This window comes from Caloenas nicobarica, chromosome 3, assembly GCF_036013445.1.
Source record: "Caloenas nicobarica isolate bCalNic1 chromosome 3, bCalNic1.hap1, whole genome shotgun sequence".
NCBI lineage: Eukaryota > Metazoa > Chordata > Aves > Columbiformes > Columbidae > Caloenas > Caloenas nicobarica.
The window spans coordinates 120,995,476-121,011,092 of record NC_088247.1 but is presented as its reverse complement, the minus strand read 5'-3'; the positions used below and the strand labels follow the sequence as shown (position 1 = coordinate 121,011,092).

The following is a 15,617-nucleotide window of genomic DNA, read 5'->3' as shown; positions in this document are numbered from 1 at the left end:
GAGAAGGGGAACCAGGGAGTGAGGATCTAACCCGTTTCTGTTTGCAATGAGTGTTGGGAAATAGAACTACATTTGTAAACAGATCATGGGGAAGCGTTGCTACAAGGTGGTGTGGAAGGCAAGGGTGTAGCACAGAGCTGGGCGTTCCCAAGATGATGAGGAGAAATAGAGTTACGTGAAGAAGAAATGTCATGATAGAGTTGTCGTGCTTCCAGACAAGCTGTGCACATAGTGAGGAAGATAAGAATTTTTCCTTTAGGCAGATTATTGCCCATCTTTGATTTTTCTCCTCAAGATCTTGGCCAAGTCTGGTGGGAGACAAAGCGCTAGTCTGGGTTTGTAGCTTTGAGCCTGACTGTGTGTTTAGAGCTGGGCGTTCTGGGTGGAGGAGAGGCGCGTCTGCTGGAGGAACATCTCCCCTCTCAGTCATGCTGTGAACCTGTGGAACTGGAATTTTGTGATAACATAACAATGCTTTTTCAGTTCAGTGGTACAGCTGGGAACTTTTTTATTCCAGTGTTAATCTCTCTGTGTGCGTTTCTTGTGTCCTTTTGGAAATTTCCACCGCCTTTCAATAGAATTTTTCTAGTTTTAATATTGCCTTAACAATTGTGACTCTTAGTATCTAATCTAGGTAGTTGTAGGTTTTGTCTTTCCAGCTCTGCAAGCTGAAGGTTCATGCTAAAAATACTAACCAATACTGGCAGTAATTTTAAAAAATGAAAATAGTATCCTCTCCGTCAAACCTGGAGATGATGTTTATAACCACCAGTGGCAGAACGTTTGCTCCTGCCCCATTCTTTACAAAACGTGGGCTCTTCAAAAAGCAGAAAATGCCTGTCGGTAACTGGGATAACTGGTTGGAGCCCACAATGCCCCTGCTATTCCGGTTCTTGCTTCTTCAGGCATTCATCCCTACCCAGTTATTTCCATGATAATCAGTGGCCCACCCATCTTTGAGCTTAGTGGGTTAAGACGGACAGAATCTTAAAATACGCTGGATGCTCTTGCTCACCCTCATATATTACAATCTTTTTTTCCCCGCCTACTTGTTTGAGAGATATTAATAGTTGAGTGAAGGATATTTTTTCCTGATGTTTCTTGACATCCTAGCATTCGATTTTTTCAAATATTTTTATTTATAGGTAAACATATATACATAGATACGTCATTAAGTATTCTGAATTTCTATTACTGACGGCGAAAGTAAAAGCAACATTTATGCTGGATCAAAAATCTGAGAAGTTTCGTCCTTCAGAGCCTGAAATGTGAGTATGTATACTTGCCAGTTTTTGTTGTTCACAGCCAAATTATTCAGCTTTTTCTAAGAGCAAAACTCTAGCTGGGCTAACAGAAATCGCTTTGTAAAATATTTTAACATATAGGGCACATGATAAAAACAAACAAACAAAAACCCCAAACACCAAAAACCAAAAAAAACCCCACAAACAAAACTCTATAGAACTTTGCATGTTATTTGGGCCAGATTTAGTGAACCTGTTGATCAGGAGCAGTCTCTTAGTCCTGCAGATATTCCAGCTCATTTCAGTATCACTGTCTGGGTGAGTTCAGGAAGGCTGGAAGAATCGTTTTCATTTCTTTTTCTTTTCTCTGTGTGTATAACTTTTTAAAGTGACTGAAGTGATTGACTCGTCCTTTGTTACAGATGAGTTTCTGGCCTGCTTGGTTGCGGTTTAGGAGCTCTTTTGTATGAAATACATGTGGAACCAGTGGCTTGCCATCCCACAGGTGCCACAAGGGCAGGAGAGGATGTTAATTTGGGTAAGGTAAGAAGCCTGGAAATAGAGACAGATCAGAGAGGCGCTTACTGTGTCTGCTACGTGTTTATATTTTATGGGGTGAGCTCAGCCAGCAATAAGCACAGCGAGAGTGACAGGTGAAGGTCCCATTAGGACTCTCACTGGAAATGGGGAGTGTGAGGAGGAGGCACCGAAGGAGGCGACTCTTGGGGAGGCACTCGTGGAAACCAAGGGAGAACAAAACAGCAAGAAGAGCCAGGCTGATAATTTTGACAGGATGGAAGTGAAGCAATATTCCAGAGATTATGCCAGGAAGTGGACAGATACTAGAAACTTTGGCAAAGCAGCAGAGTGTGAAGGGGCAGGAGCCAGATGGGAGGAGGTTTAAGATAGGGACAGAGGGGAGGAACTCCAGAGAGCAAACACTGCGTTGGGAGGTGAGCGTGGGGAGAGAGAGCAGGAGAGAACGGTAACTCATGAGGCAAATGAACTAATGGTGGATTTAAAAATTTTTAAAAAAGAGAAAATATGGACACCGCTAGTCCATAGCTGTACTGCAAGCGAGAGGTCAGGGACAGCAAGTGGAGGGAATGAGCACGAAGATGAGGATGCAGGTGTGAGGGGCCAGGATTAGCGGAGGAAACCTGAAGCAGAGACATCTGCCTCCAGATTTGGGTGGCAAGAGGTGTTGGGGAAGGAGGAAAGGCACGCCGGCTGCGGGGTCGCAGTTTTCTCTGGAGAGACATCTGCAAAATCCTGCCCAGAGAAGGAGGAAGGGGGGAAGCACGGCAGAACGGGTTGAATTTCGGGGGATTTGGTGACCCTGGCGGAGCGGGGCTGTCGGTGTGCGAAGGTGGCCGGGCTGGAGAGGATGCGTCCGCAGGGGAGGAGGCCAAACCCGGGACGGGGTTTCCACGCGGGATGACAGAGCAGCGGGAGAGTCGCCCTGGAGGAAATGGATGCTGGGGGGGAGCCAACATTGTCTCCGCCATAGCGGAGGGTGTCAGCGGAGGAGGAGCGTGAGGCGTGAGACCCAATAACCGAATAAATGTGAGGAAAGGAAGGAGAGGCTGGGAGCAGCGGGGAACGCTCAGGGGAGGCCGCTGCCCGAGGGGGAACATCTGGGGGTGCCGGCAGGGCGAGGCTCCAGCGGCAGCAGGTGAGGCACAGCGCAGGCCCCCCCCCGGCCACCACCTGGCGCCGCAGCGGGGAGGGCAGCGCGGCCGGGGCCACCTGTCCCCGCTCCCCGCTCCGCAGGGCGGCGGCGCCTCCGCAGGGCCGGGGGCCGGGGGGGGTTCGGGGGCGGCCGCTCGGCCCCCGCCCCGCCGCGCTGGCCCCGCCCCGCGCCCCTCGCAGCCGCCGCGGCCGGGCGGGCGGAGCGCAGCGCAGCGCTGCGGGCGCCGCCGGGCACTCCCGCCGCCACTGCAGCCGCCGCCGAGCCGGGAGAGCCGCCGCCCGGGCAGCGCAGAGGTAGGGGCAGCCGGGCCGGCCTCCCTCCCCCGGGTGCGTGCGTGTGTGCGCGGCGGCCCCGCCGAGGCGGCGGCTCCCGCACCCCGCAGCCGCCGCAGCCGCCGCAGCCGCGCTCCGCAGGGCGGGCCGAGCAGCGGGCCGGGCGCGGCCTCCCCCCGCGCCGCTCCCGCAGCCCCGGCCCCGCTCCCCCCTCGGCCGGGCTGTCAGGACGCCGAGCCGGCCCGGCCTCTCCCCGGGGGCCGCGGCCGCCGCCCCTCCCGCCGGTGCCGCCCGTTCCGCGCAGCCGCACGCCCGGCCGCGGTGCGGAGAGCCGCGCTGCGCCTGCGGACCGCCGCTGCTCCCGCTTCGCTTGATTCTTGAAATGTATGTAATTTTTTAAAATGTTTTCCTGGGCGGGGCCGGGGGGGCCGGCAGCTCCTTCCCCGCTGCGGGGCTTTGTGCGGCGGAGCCGGGATCCCGCCCGGGCAGGGTGGTGGTTGCTCTCCGCAGTACGGGGCTGCGGCGCTTTGATTGCGTTCGTCCGCCGCCTTGCCAGATTCCTGCCTTCCTGAAGCCAGTGCGCTGTTAACGGGCACAATGCACGGCCTTGATTGCGTTATCTCGTTCAGATGGCTCCTGCAGTTAGATGGAGATAGGCCTGGTTTAACAAAAAAAACATGGCAGACCCCTGGTAGGTACTGTGAGACTGCAGCAGCTCTGAAAATCCTTGCTCATGGCACTGGGGTCTGACGTTTTCTTTAGATAGCCCTCTGCTGAGGCTGATTCTTTTGCTCTTGGAGTGATAATACTAAACTAGAGTGGGTAATTGATTTTGTAATTTTGGTATTTTCAACTGAGAGTAAAACAGATCCTTATTTAAAGATGAGTAGTGATCTGTACTTACTGAACAACGTCCATAGGTATAAATGCTTAGTGTTCGAAATCAGGAGCAGGATTACTGTAAGAGGCAATAAACATCAGCTATCAGCATCCAGAGCATTCAGTGCAGCCTTTGACCTTTATTGACAGGATAGAAATATTATGAAACCTGCTTATTGAACTGTCTAGCCAATGAAAAAAAAATTACTGTTATTCCCTGTGAATGTTTTGTGCTGAAAGACGTGTTGGGGAACAATGCAAGGATTCCAGAGGCAGAGCCGCTTCTGCAGAGCCATATCAGCCGTGTGGAAATGTCAGGGGAGGCTGTGGCTGCTCAGGCCATTGCAGGAAATCTGCGCTGGAAGGACTTGCGTGCACTCAGGAGCCTCTGGAGGGAGAGATAGGAGGTGGAAACAGTGCGGAATCAAGAGCGGGGAGGGATGGGTGATGGCAGCTAGATGCGATTTCTGAAGAATTGTCGTTATCCACTGGCATTCCTTTTTTCCTGGCTGTTGCGATGCCCCCGTGACTTAGCAGTGGTTGTGGGGCTGGACTGGCTGGTGTGCCACAACCAGCGCTAGATGGGCCATAAATAAAATAGGCAGCAAATATTTTGTTCCTTCATGCAGCAGCGCAAACCGGGCACTAAAAAAGAGGTCAGGTGATGGAACCGGAGCCCAGTTTGCGTTTCTCTGTAATGCAGGTTAAGTGCAGTAAACCATATCCGCTAAAGCAGGATGCAGCATTTTTGGATGAAAGAGGAGCTTGCAGCAGTTATGTGGCAAAAAGCTTTAGGGATGCTGTTTCATCTCCGTGGTGGCACGAATCCTGCAGGTTTTGGAATGGCGGAACTGCCCGCACGCAGAGGTGGAGCGGAGAGGGGCAAAGTGTTCCTGCTACGTGGATGGAGACCAGAACGCTGCTGCGTGTCCCTCACACGGACAACAACCATTTTGTGAAAGATGTTTTGGTTTTCCTTCAACATATATAGAATTTAATCAGTTAAAACCCCTTTACTGGGTGGGCCTGTAATGTTTCTTTATATTATGTCCCCTGACTAAGCTTTTTTTTTTTAAATGTGGTTCAGTTGCAGGATTTAATATTTGTAATTGGATTACTTGTAAAATAAGCATTGTGTTTCATTAGCGAGGAGTACACAGACATATTTTGTGGAACACAGATGGGAAGGTCTATTTTTGCAGATGTTTAAGGCTCAGACTGCAAAAGTTATTTAGACAGTTAATCTCTCTAGGCACCTAAATTCCGTCGTCACCTGAGCTGGGCACACGTTAAAACCCGGCACAAGAGTTTAGCATCAGCCATGAGTCAGCTCCTAAATCCTGCCCGGCTGGGATCTGGGACCACAGACCCGCTCACCGTTCCAGGAAAACCTCTGCAAACTGGGGTGAACTGGGCGACCTTACGTCAGAGCAACGCCGGGGTCTTTTTGACTTTCCGTGGTGAAATCCTGGCGTAAAATCAGCGTTCTGCAGGGAGGCTGCATTGAAGGCTGCTTTCCCCTTGCTTATATGTTTTTTTTTTTCCCCCCGCATCTGGTTTTCATTTGTCAGATTTTTATTATTACTCTTAAAATGATCTGTTGTGAATTTGTTTTTTTAATGAACATGAGTACAGTGTTGCAGTAGTTACAGCTGGACCTTGCGAGCTTTGCTTTCCTTTAATGAAAAAAGGGTTCTGAGATATTACATGTAAGGAGTTTTTCTTATGCCTGGTAGATTATTTAACAGCTTTAACAGAGTGATCAATTCTATATATTTAAGCAGGCAGCTCGTTTTCTGTTTTGTCCAGCTTTTTTTCTTTTGCATGTTAATCCCAGGCACATTTTTACTGTCCATTCCTCGTTACAAAGCCCAGTTCTGCGTGGAAAAGCTTTTGTGTGTATTGTTGATGGTTGAGTTTGTAACAGATTTCCTGGTGGTTTGAGATAGATGGCAGGGTAGGATTGTGTCTGAGAGGGATATTTCTACCTGCAGTAAAATGTTTGTGATTAGGAAAAGGTATATGCGAATCTTGCTTGGGGTTTGTATGAGTCTTCCTGTGGCCAAGGACAGATTAAGGTTGTCTTGAGCTATTGTTTTTCTGCACCATTAACTTTTTTTCAACCTCTTCTCTGTAAGGTCTTATTTTTCTTGTTGAATGGTGAAAATTTTGGGGTGTTCTTACTTTTTCATGTCTTTCACTTTCCTCCTGCTCATCTCTTCATGTATTGCACAAACCCATATATATTTTTTTTTTTCAAGCTGCATATTTTTTAGCACACCAGGAATCTCTTTGGCATGTCCCCACTACAACTAGAGAAACATATTATGCTGTTGCGCAGTTGTTTTTATTTCACAATGTTTTGAGTGTGCTAAGCATTAGAACTTTAAAAAGAAGGACTCTGCTGGTTTGTTGTTGAGCAGCAACCAAACAAAGGAGCAGCTCGGCCTGGAAACCTTGTGCCAGCAGATGCTGAGACCCACCTGTTAGATGCTCCGAATAGACGAGCGGGTCATACCCGTCATGCCGCTGGAACGGGAGAGGTGTGTCATTAACGCCCTGTTCGTAGGTCTAAAAATACGCTGCTGTGAAGCTGTTCACAGGTAAATGTTCCAGATTAAGTGGCTTTTCTTTTTGCTGGGGTTCCCAACATATGCTGTTCTCTTCTTGGAAGATCCTGAGGTTTCACCTGCTGAGTGATTGGCCTCTGCTCTGTGAAGGGCACTGAGGAGTGATGTTCTGGGATTGAGGCTCCGGGTTTTGTTTGCGTACACAAGAGGAAACCGTTTCTCCGTCTCTGTTACAGTCACGCTGCTTGGAGTTACTATAGTTGTAAGAACATGACACGACAATCCTCCTGCAAGTAACTGGAGAAACTGCGGACTTGCCATTCGAAAAGACTTGTAAAGAAGTAGCAAAGGGGTTTTTTTGTTTGTTTTTAAGAAAGGAATAGGGATTGACTGACAGCTCACGTTTACTGGATTGACTGACAGCTCACGTTTACTGGAGTGCCCACTGGGTTTGGTTTTGTTAATCGTGGCCCAGCACAGTTGGGAGAGTGTGGAGTGATCCCCGAAATGGGCTTGGGTCAGGGCTGGGCGGTTGCCAGTCCGTGTCAATGGGTATGCGATGGGTTCACTCTGTGAACCTGTGTGATTGTGCACACAGTTACCAAGATTTAGTTGAGCTGGTGGCAGATGCAATTAGAGATGAGGACACGCAGACCTAAAGGAAACAAAACAAGCTTTGATACACTGCTTCGTTGCCCACCTGATGGAATGGCACATGGGTTAATGTATTTGAAGCAGCCGATTAATGAATAAAGCGCTTACGCTTCATGTGTTCACTGCCACTGTGGAAGGTGGTTGAATGGTGGTTGTGATCCTTCCTGGCCTTAGTCTGGAGAGACAACAGACCTTTAGTACTGTCCTTTTTTTAAAGTTTTCCTTAAGCTTTCATAAAACACGGCATTGCACTCAGATAACGACTGTGCTACAGTCTCACGATTCGGGGTTCAGCTGGGTGCCTGTAGTGGTCAGGAGGGATCACCCCCATCCCAGACTTTGTGGATTTGTATTTTCTATTTTCCACATTCCAGGAGGTGTTGGTGGCTGGTGGGAGGTGACGCAGGCTCCTCTCGGCCGCCTGGCCCTGACGTTTTAGGGTTATGCTGATTGCTGAATTTGGTACTGGGAGGTTTTTCATCTTCACTGGGGGGTTCAGCCCCAAGTACATGGTCAAGGTCTTCTACAGATGGAGATCTTTGCATTGATGGGGAGCTTGGGGCTGCAGTGTGTTGGGGGCAAAAAAAAAGGGCTTCAAACAACCATTCTGCAGTTCACCTTAGGCTACCAGGTGTTCTTTGTCATGTAGGGTCCATATGTGGTAAAGATAACCCAGTTAGTTTAATGTTTGCTTTATTTTTTGTAACTTAAAATATCGTGAGCTTTTTCTGTGCATAATACTATGAATAATTCTACGATTTCATGATAGTCAAAGGTGAATGGATTAATTGCTATCTTTTTTTTAAAATTTTTTTTAGAGTAACATATTCTTATTGTAATTTTAAATGCTTTTAGGAGGCCAGATCCTAAGTCTGAAAAAAAAAATCCATTTGACATTGGTGGAGACACGTTGGCTTGCACCAGTTGCAAATCTGCCTTGCAGTCTCCAAGTTTTGACAGAACAAAGACTGGAGCCTGCTGTATTTTATTCTTGTTGCGTTTTTGGCATCAGAGAAGCTTTTCCTGATTTGTTTTTCACATTTGGAGGCTGATCGTACCGAGTGACCTCTTGCTACGAAGGGGTGGGTGGGTTTTTGTGGGAAAGTCTTAGTCAACGTGTCTGGGAGATAAGCGGGACTGCATCCCGGCACCGGAATGCGCTGGGGATGTGCCAGCAGATGGGGAGCAGGACTATGCGACAAGCGCGAATGCAGTCACCCTCTCCCTAAAATAGCACTGGGGATAACAGGAGATCTGCAGAGTTATCGCTTACCTCATTTTAGCACAAATTCTTTCCTAAAAATGGATTATTGACTTGAGGGTTCAGGGGATTTTTTTTTTTTTTTTTTGGTAATATAATCTGTTTGCATCTTAGGAACGTTTACGTCCCCCTCAAGTGTTTAGCAGGATAGGGCTGCAGATAAGGACAAAAAAGCTGTATTAAAACCACAGGAGTGAGGCACAAACCTCACAGCCCCAGCTTAGGAAGAGCTGTTTCTATCATCTTCACAGTTACCTGAGTGAGAAACGAGATGGGTTTTTTACCGTGGTGTAGGTTAGTAGCAGCGTGTTCAGATTCACCGTGAGCTGTGTGGAAGCAGCAGGGTGGAGATGAATCAGTTCAGTGGCCTCAGACACGCCAGGGCTGCCTGTTGGGGACGGGGTTTTGGTGCGAGACACTGGCTGCGAGCAATTAATACTTGCATATAAAACAACCAGCAGTTTACCAGTATGGTTCTGTTCAAGGGTAAACACGAACTAATTTGATTTTCGGCCCCGCGTCGAATTTCTCAACAGGAGAATCTGCGCAGCTTTAGTCTTTGGCATAAGCCATTTAAACTTAAAACCTGCGATGCCTAAATTAGTTTCTTACGGAAAGAGGATGAGTTGGCTTCTAAATGGGATAGTGTGAGGAAAGTGTGGGGGCCGGTGGTTTGGAGCAAGGCTCTAATATCCTGAGTCAGCAGGTGCTGGTGTTCAGCCCTGCCGTGAATCTGCGGTAGGAAAACCTGCACTGAAATAACTGTTCCCTGGATGCGTGTTTGCTTTGCTACAGGGACCTGGGCAAGGAGCTTGGGAAAAATCAAAGTAGAAATGTTACAGGACAATGAAATGCAGAGCAAAAGAATCTGGACTGCTGTAAGGAGTTATACTGATTTTTATGTTATACTTGGTTACGCTGATTTACAACGCATCGGGCCGGGGAGGCTGTTGCACGGCTCGGGGTGAAGTGGGCATGGCGGTGATGCTCCTGAGGTGGTTTTGGGAGAGGATGCGGCCCAGCAGACCCAGCGCTGCGCCTGGGGGATTCCCTGGCCCCGGCTGGCCCGCTGATCCGGCTTTGCGGCTTTCAGCGCTGCGGCGCGCAAAGGAGCTCGATGGCGCGCAGGGTCTGGCTCCGAGGAGTGCTGCTTGTGTAAAACTCAGCTAAAAAGTAAAGAGAGGTAAAAGTAAAACAAAAGCGAACCAACCAAACAAAAAAACCCCCAAGCTGAAACCAAACCAAAAACCAAGCAAATGACAAGAAAAACACCCAAACAAAACAAAAACCCAACAAAAAACCCCCAACCAAACAAAACAAAAATATCCAAAGTAAAACAAAAAACCCCAACACACCAAGTGCGATCTAATCAGAGTTTCACTGAGCTTTGTATTTTTTCGACCTTGCACAACTTCAGATGGTCTCTATGTATTAGGAGGCGCAAACATTTCCTGAAATTGCATGATTTAAATAAGGGATGTGAATAATGGCTAATAATACATTAAACTGCCCCGGGGGCCTGAAAAATGGGGGAAGAGATCTATTCCTGTTGTACGCCAGACAAACAAGAATAAGGTGGTTTTGAGTTAAACATACGCCACAAATAATGAAATGCATTTTTCCCAGAAAATTATCAAAGTAACCATGGTGTACTAATGACCTACACTGTCTGCCAGGTTAGTAATGACACTCTCAGCCGCATCCTTCACTTGGTTTAGTAAGGAAAGAGGGATCTTCTGTGCTTATTCTCATTGTGATATTAGGATGTGATATTAGGATTCTTCTTTCTCTGCTACACCAAAGAACAGAGGATTTGGATCCCCAGCTGTTCCAGGTTGCGTGGCTGCAACCCGGCGCCTGAAGTTGGGCCGATTTACTTCATCGCGGTGTGTGCCTTGAGGTTTTAAATCATCTTTGCATAAAAAGATGCAGAAGAACCTATTTGAGATAATTCTGTGTTGCTCAGTTACATTTCTTAACCATGTTAGAAACAAAAGGATTTTGTGAAAAGGCACCCAAATGTAAATAACTGCAGGAGTCAAGGATGGTGGTACCCGCTTTGTGGGCAGGTGCGAGCGATAGGGAGCACGTGGCTCTTATCTGTGTTTTTACCGCATAATCCTGATGGGGCAGTAAATCCTGAGTGAGACGATGCTGCCGGAGCGGGTGTCACAAAGATCAGTGTTTAGATACCAGGCAGGACCTGGAGATGCTCCGTTAGATATCTATTGCTGAGGGAAACCAGAAGTTTGATGGCTCTAACTGGGGCCCCCTTCTTCAGAAGTGGAAAAGAGCCCGGGGATGTGTTTTCCGGAGCAGGGCTGACAGGTGAGGAGCGCGTGGCCGTCCGGGGGCAGGTGCAGCTCCGCGTTGGCGGAGGGCACGCCGCACATTTCAGAGATGTTTCTACAGCTGTTGCAGAAAACAACGTGAATCACTTGGGGCTGCAGCGGCTCATTGTGCTGGGAGAGTTCAGGGAGGCACAAAGTTCCCCGGATTCCTGGCCCGGGACGAGGAACCCACGCGTCACCTGAAGGGCGATTCGCGTTGTTCTGGGGTAATACAGCTGCTTTCGGTTTAAATTCTGGTTGCCATGAGCTGTGGCAGGACACCAAGGAGCCAGGGACGAGCTTTAGGCCTGAGCTTAATTTTCGGCAAGCTCGATTAGATTGGCGCCTGTAGCAGTCTGACCATTAAAAGTTTTATGCGTGTTTTTATATGAATGCATCTCCTTTCTGATGCTTAGTAGCTTGGCCGTAATATCGCTTTGTGTTCTGAAGGGAGATAGGAGGGCATGCAAATATATAAATGAAGGCCAAAAATAACTTTGTATGTATTTTTAATGTTCTGGTTTGTGGATTGATCAGACTGTTGCAATTTTCAAAGGCTAAAATGCTTGATGGTGAGGAATGCTGAGAAATGGTCCCTATGTGGGCAGCAAGACTACTTTATCAGAGGGGAGTTTCTAAACTGCATTCCCAGTGTGTTATTAAAGGATTAAAGAGATGGGTGATTCACCTTGGGCTGACTGTCCTGAAGCCATGCTTATAATACATATCAATAAGTATAATGTGAATATTACTGTGGTAACAACCCATATTTTTAATTGCTTCGTGCCTAGTGGTTCACGCACCGGTCAGACGTATTTGGAGGGTAAACTGGATGGGTCTTGAATGTGTGTGTTGGTGCTGGGTTGTGCTGGTCGTTATGGTCCTGTTTAACTTCTTGGTGTGTTTAGGCTGGGCTTTGTGTTGCTAGATGGGAGATCCCAGCTTTTCTAGTTCTGGCTGGGCCGCTGTCTCGGTGGTGCCAGCGTGCGGTGGGCTGAGACTGGGGGCTTTGCAGCTCTCAAGTCACGGTTTTTTTGGAGCATGGAGCACGGTCCCAACGCGTTGGGAGTGTTCCTAAAGATCTTCGTTGAATTGCTCTTGCAAATGGCAAACTCATTGGTCTTGATCTAATGATAATCTTGTTTTCCCAGAACAGAAAGTACTTAAGTTACCGGTAATGAAAAAATATTAACTGTGGTGAAACACGCCACTTAGTTTCTTTTTCTCTGGATCGGCCTCAGTGTATAGTAGCAGACTGGAATGCTTTTACATAGTTTCCTTCTTTGATGTTGTTAAAATTAAAGGAAGCTTCCCATTTTTGTTGTCATCAGGAGCAATACGTTCTTTGTTTGGGTTCCTCCCAGCAAGACTGAGAAGCCAACTTCCAAAATGTCACGTTAGAGGAAATGATGTGGTCTGTGGGTGCGGGTGAGGAGCGCGTGGCACGTGTGGGTGTGGGTTTATCGCTGCTGGACCCGGGTCTCTTTGACAATGAAGAATGATCCTTGGTGCGTGGGTACCGAGGTGTTTCTGTGTCCTGAGTGGGGTTCCTGATGGTTCTGCAATCCCTTGTGGTGGGATTGGTTTGGATGGGCAATAGCATAATTAATATTAGCATTGTATTTGACAGTATATTGTTTAAAAATTGTGTTTTCTGGGGGGGAAACCAGCCAAACAAAGCGTTCTGGGTTTCTTCCTGAGTCCCTGGTTTCAGAATGAAGGCAACAGGCTGTCTGGAGCATCAACGAGGAGGAGGCTTTGTAATTTGAGTATCAGAGCAAAAAGAAACCAAACAAACCACAGAGAAATGCAGCTGAGCGTTGTTTTTTTTTAATACGAGCATATAGTTAATTTTGACTGTGTGGTGTTTTGTTTCGTTTTTAAATTATTTTGAATTCCAAGGCCTGTTGAAGGATGAGGAAGAAAGGAGCCGTTGTCCCGGTTCAGGTCACCCTGTAGCGTTCCAGCTGCCAGCCCTGTTTGGAGCTGTAGCCCGAGGTGACACCTGGCTGGTTTTAGCAGCTGGATGTGCTGAGAAGCTGTCAGAATTACTGATTTTCTGCCTTTGCTGCATGGTGGTTTCTGCTGGAGACGATGGTAAATCTCCCAAACTCTGTTTCTGTGCAGAATCCAAAATGGCACATGAAGCGCAAGCCTGGTGCACAAAATGGACCATGTCACAGTCTCTCCTTTGATTGCCTCTCGCTGTATTACAGTGCCATGATTGTGAGGCATCCATAAGTCAGCGCGTCGCTTAAAATAGGCCGTTCCTTTTGCAATTGCCATTACAATTCCAATATTCAAATATTAAGCCTTCCCTGCAGCATTCAAAATAGCTGTGAATGGAGACATTCTTTCATTAGTCTTGCCAGAGAAGTTCGATATTCAGCGTGTCAAAGGTTTGTTCCCAAGGCTGGAGCTGTGTAAGAATGGAGCCGAGGCTGCTTCAGCCCTGTTTTTTCAACTCGAATCTGTTGTTGTTGAACAAAGAGTACGAGTGGGTGGGAGAAAGAAAGAAGCAGGAAATGGATCGAAGGAAAGTGAAGAGGACCTACAATCAAATGGAGGAAATAACGGACCAGAAGGAATGTGAAAGTAAAAGTAGGAATTTAAAGTAGAAATCTGCATTGGCAGAGCTTTGTCAGGACGAGACTCGGATCCTGGTTTTGCTCAGGGGATGCGAACGGTGCTGGGCCGGAGGTGGCTCAGCCCTGCCTGCCTGTGGCAGGAGGGCTGGAAATCGCAGCAAACCACTAATTGCCTTTGGGAGGCCACTTACAAAGGTGGGTGCGATCGGAATGATTGGGCTGGCTGGGAAGATCAAGGGCCTGGCAAGTTCAAGTGTGTTGACATCCTCAGCCTCCATCCTGAAAGAACACACAAATGAAAGGCAGGTGCTTGTTTTTCCGCCCCCCCTGAGTGTTGTTGTAAATTAATTAATGTAAAATCTAATAATACCATTTCAGCAAAATAATTTCCTTGAACTTGCCATCAACAAAAAGATATATTGGACAAGAGGATTTCCTCTAGGGTGAAATAAAGGACAAACAAACAGAAATGACCATTGTGCATTTAGTGGGGGAAAAAAAATGTACTTGTCATGTGGCTTGAATGTCATCTTAATGATATTATGAGACGAGGAAAGGAGCCAAAGAGTGCACACCTTTTATCATGGAAATGCAGTCCAGAAAGGCTTTCAGCAAATGCTGTTCAGCTGAAATGAGTGGTTGGATTGTCATCTGCTGTAAAAGAAAATCTAATTTGTCCATATAATCCGAGTCCAGGTGAGCGATGGGAGTGCTGTTCTTCTGATTGCCTGTGAAGTTCCAAGAGAAAATAGATCCTCTTTTTCCGTTCTGTTCTCTAGTTTAGCTTCTGTGGGAGGAGACCAGCAGGAATATTTAATTTATCAACTTAACTTTGGCTGGAGCAGTTGCGTTTTGCTGGTAAGTGCTCTCCGGCTGGGTGGATCCCCGCAAGGCAAAAACGTTTGTTTTTTAAAAAATAAGCATTATTTTGGCCCGTGACTCTATGATAGGCAGCACAGTGAGCGTGTCCTGGGTTCACCCCAGGAGAAATGGCATTTTGGGCTGGGTGACACGTGCTGTGGGACTGGGCGCCGGCGGTAAGTGAGGAGGACGGTAAATCTCCGTGTCGTCCGTCTGTCTGGGCAGCACGGGACCTCCGCGGTGCCAACCTCTCCTCGGTGTCCCAGCAGCTGGTTTGGAGGCCCCGTCTCCAGGAGGCGTCCCGAGAAAGGGACGGTCTCTCTGTTCTCCCACCTGTCCTGGCACCCGGCTGGGCTCTCTGGTCACAGCGTGACGCCCTCTGACCAAAATAAAGCCCGAAGCGTGTGAACCCAAAGGGTCACGACCAGTCCCAGATGAAACACCAGAAAAAACCCAGGTTATTAAGTGAGGAGGGGGTGTCACGGCTGGTCATAGGCTGAGCCCACACGATTTGGTCCTGCTTTGGAGAGGCCTCTGGTTGCTGCTCAGGCTCTCTACATTAGCTAATGATTTTTCTCTTGTCCAGATCACCTGTTGACGTAAGTGGAGCTGGTACTATTTAAGCATGTTTATTTGTATTAAATTACATCCCTCAGATCTAGCGCTTGTGCCTGCACTCATGCTAAAGGTAACTTTCTTGGCCTGAATATATACAGAAATAAATGTGGTGGTAGCTTCAGCAGTCAAGGCAAAATTCAGTGTCTGGAAGGTAGCACCGATGTGTGCGAAACGTGGGGGTGTTTGCAGTTTGCTCTGCAGAGCCAGCCCACGGGCCATGGCCAGCCCCTGGCGTGTCTTTGCTCAAGTCCTGTTAACATTTTACATGCAAAGACGCTGACATACTCTTAGTGCCATGCTAGTGCTTACTTGGGCAAGCGGTTCAGTGCGTTGTTTTAATTTAGTAACATACTGAAGTGATTAAATTCTGGACGCTGGTGGTGTTATCTGGGCAAAACACACTCACAGGCTGTAACCACAGGGCTGGCCTCCCAAATAAGTTAATTTTTTTTCTTCTCTGTGTTACATTTTAGTTATAATGAAAAAAAAAAAAAAGCTGGCTGAATAGCCCTTGTTTGCAGGTTGTGTGTTTGTGTGAATATGTGATGGCATGAGACGATCTCTAAATGTGGTTTGGAGCAGTGTGTGGTGGCACAGGGTCTCTGCAGGGAAGCGGTGGTTCTCACGGACCTGCCAGTGTTTGCCCA

The 15,617-nt window shown here is 47.9% G+C and overlaps 1 protein-coding gene across 5 annotated transcripts in view; it reads left to right on the top strand.

Annotated features, from left to right (window-relative positions):
* Positions 1-1,246: 1,246 nt before the first annotated feature.
* SPTBN1 (spectrin beta, non-erythrocytic 1) overlaps positions 1,247-15,617 on the top strand; it is a 114,683-nt gene continuing 100,312 nt past the window's right edge. Inside the window, exon 1 of one of the 5 annotated variants that reach the window (XM_065630762.1) lies at positions 1,247-1,268. The gene's annotated coding sequence lies outside the window, so the exon portion shown is untranslated. Of the gene's footprint in view, positions 1,269-2,821; positions 2,920-3,117; positions 3,231-3,498; positions 3,594-10,828; positions 10,902-15,617 lie in introns of those variants that run through there. The other 4 variants (XM_065630761.1, XM_065630760.1, XM_065630764.1 and 1 more) reach the window with 4 other exon arrangements.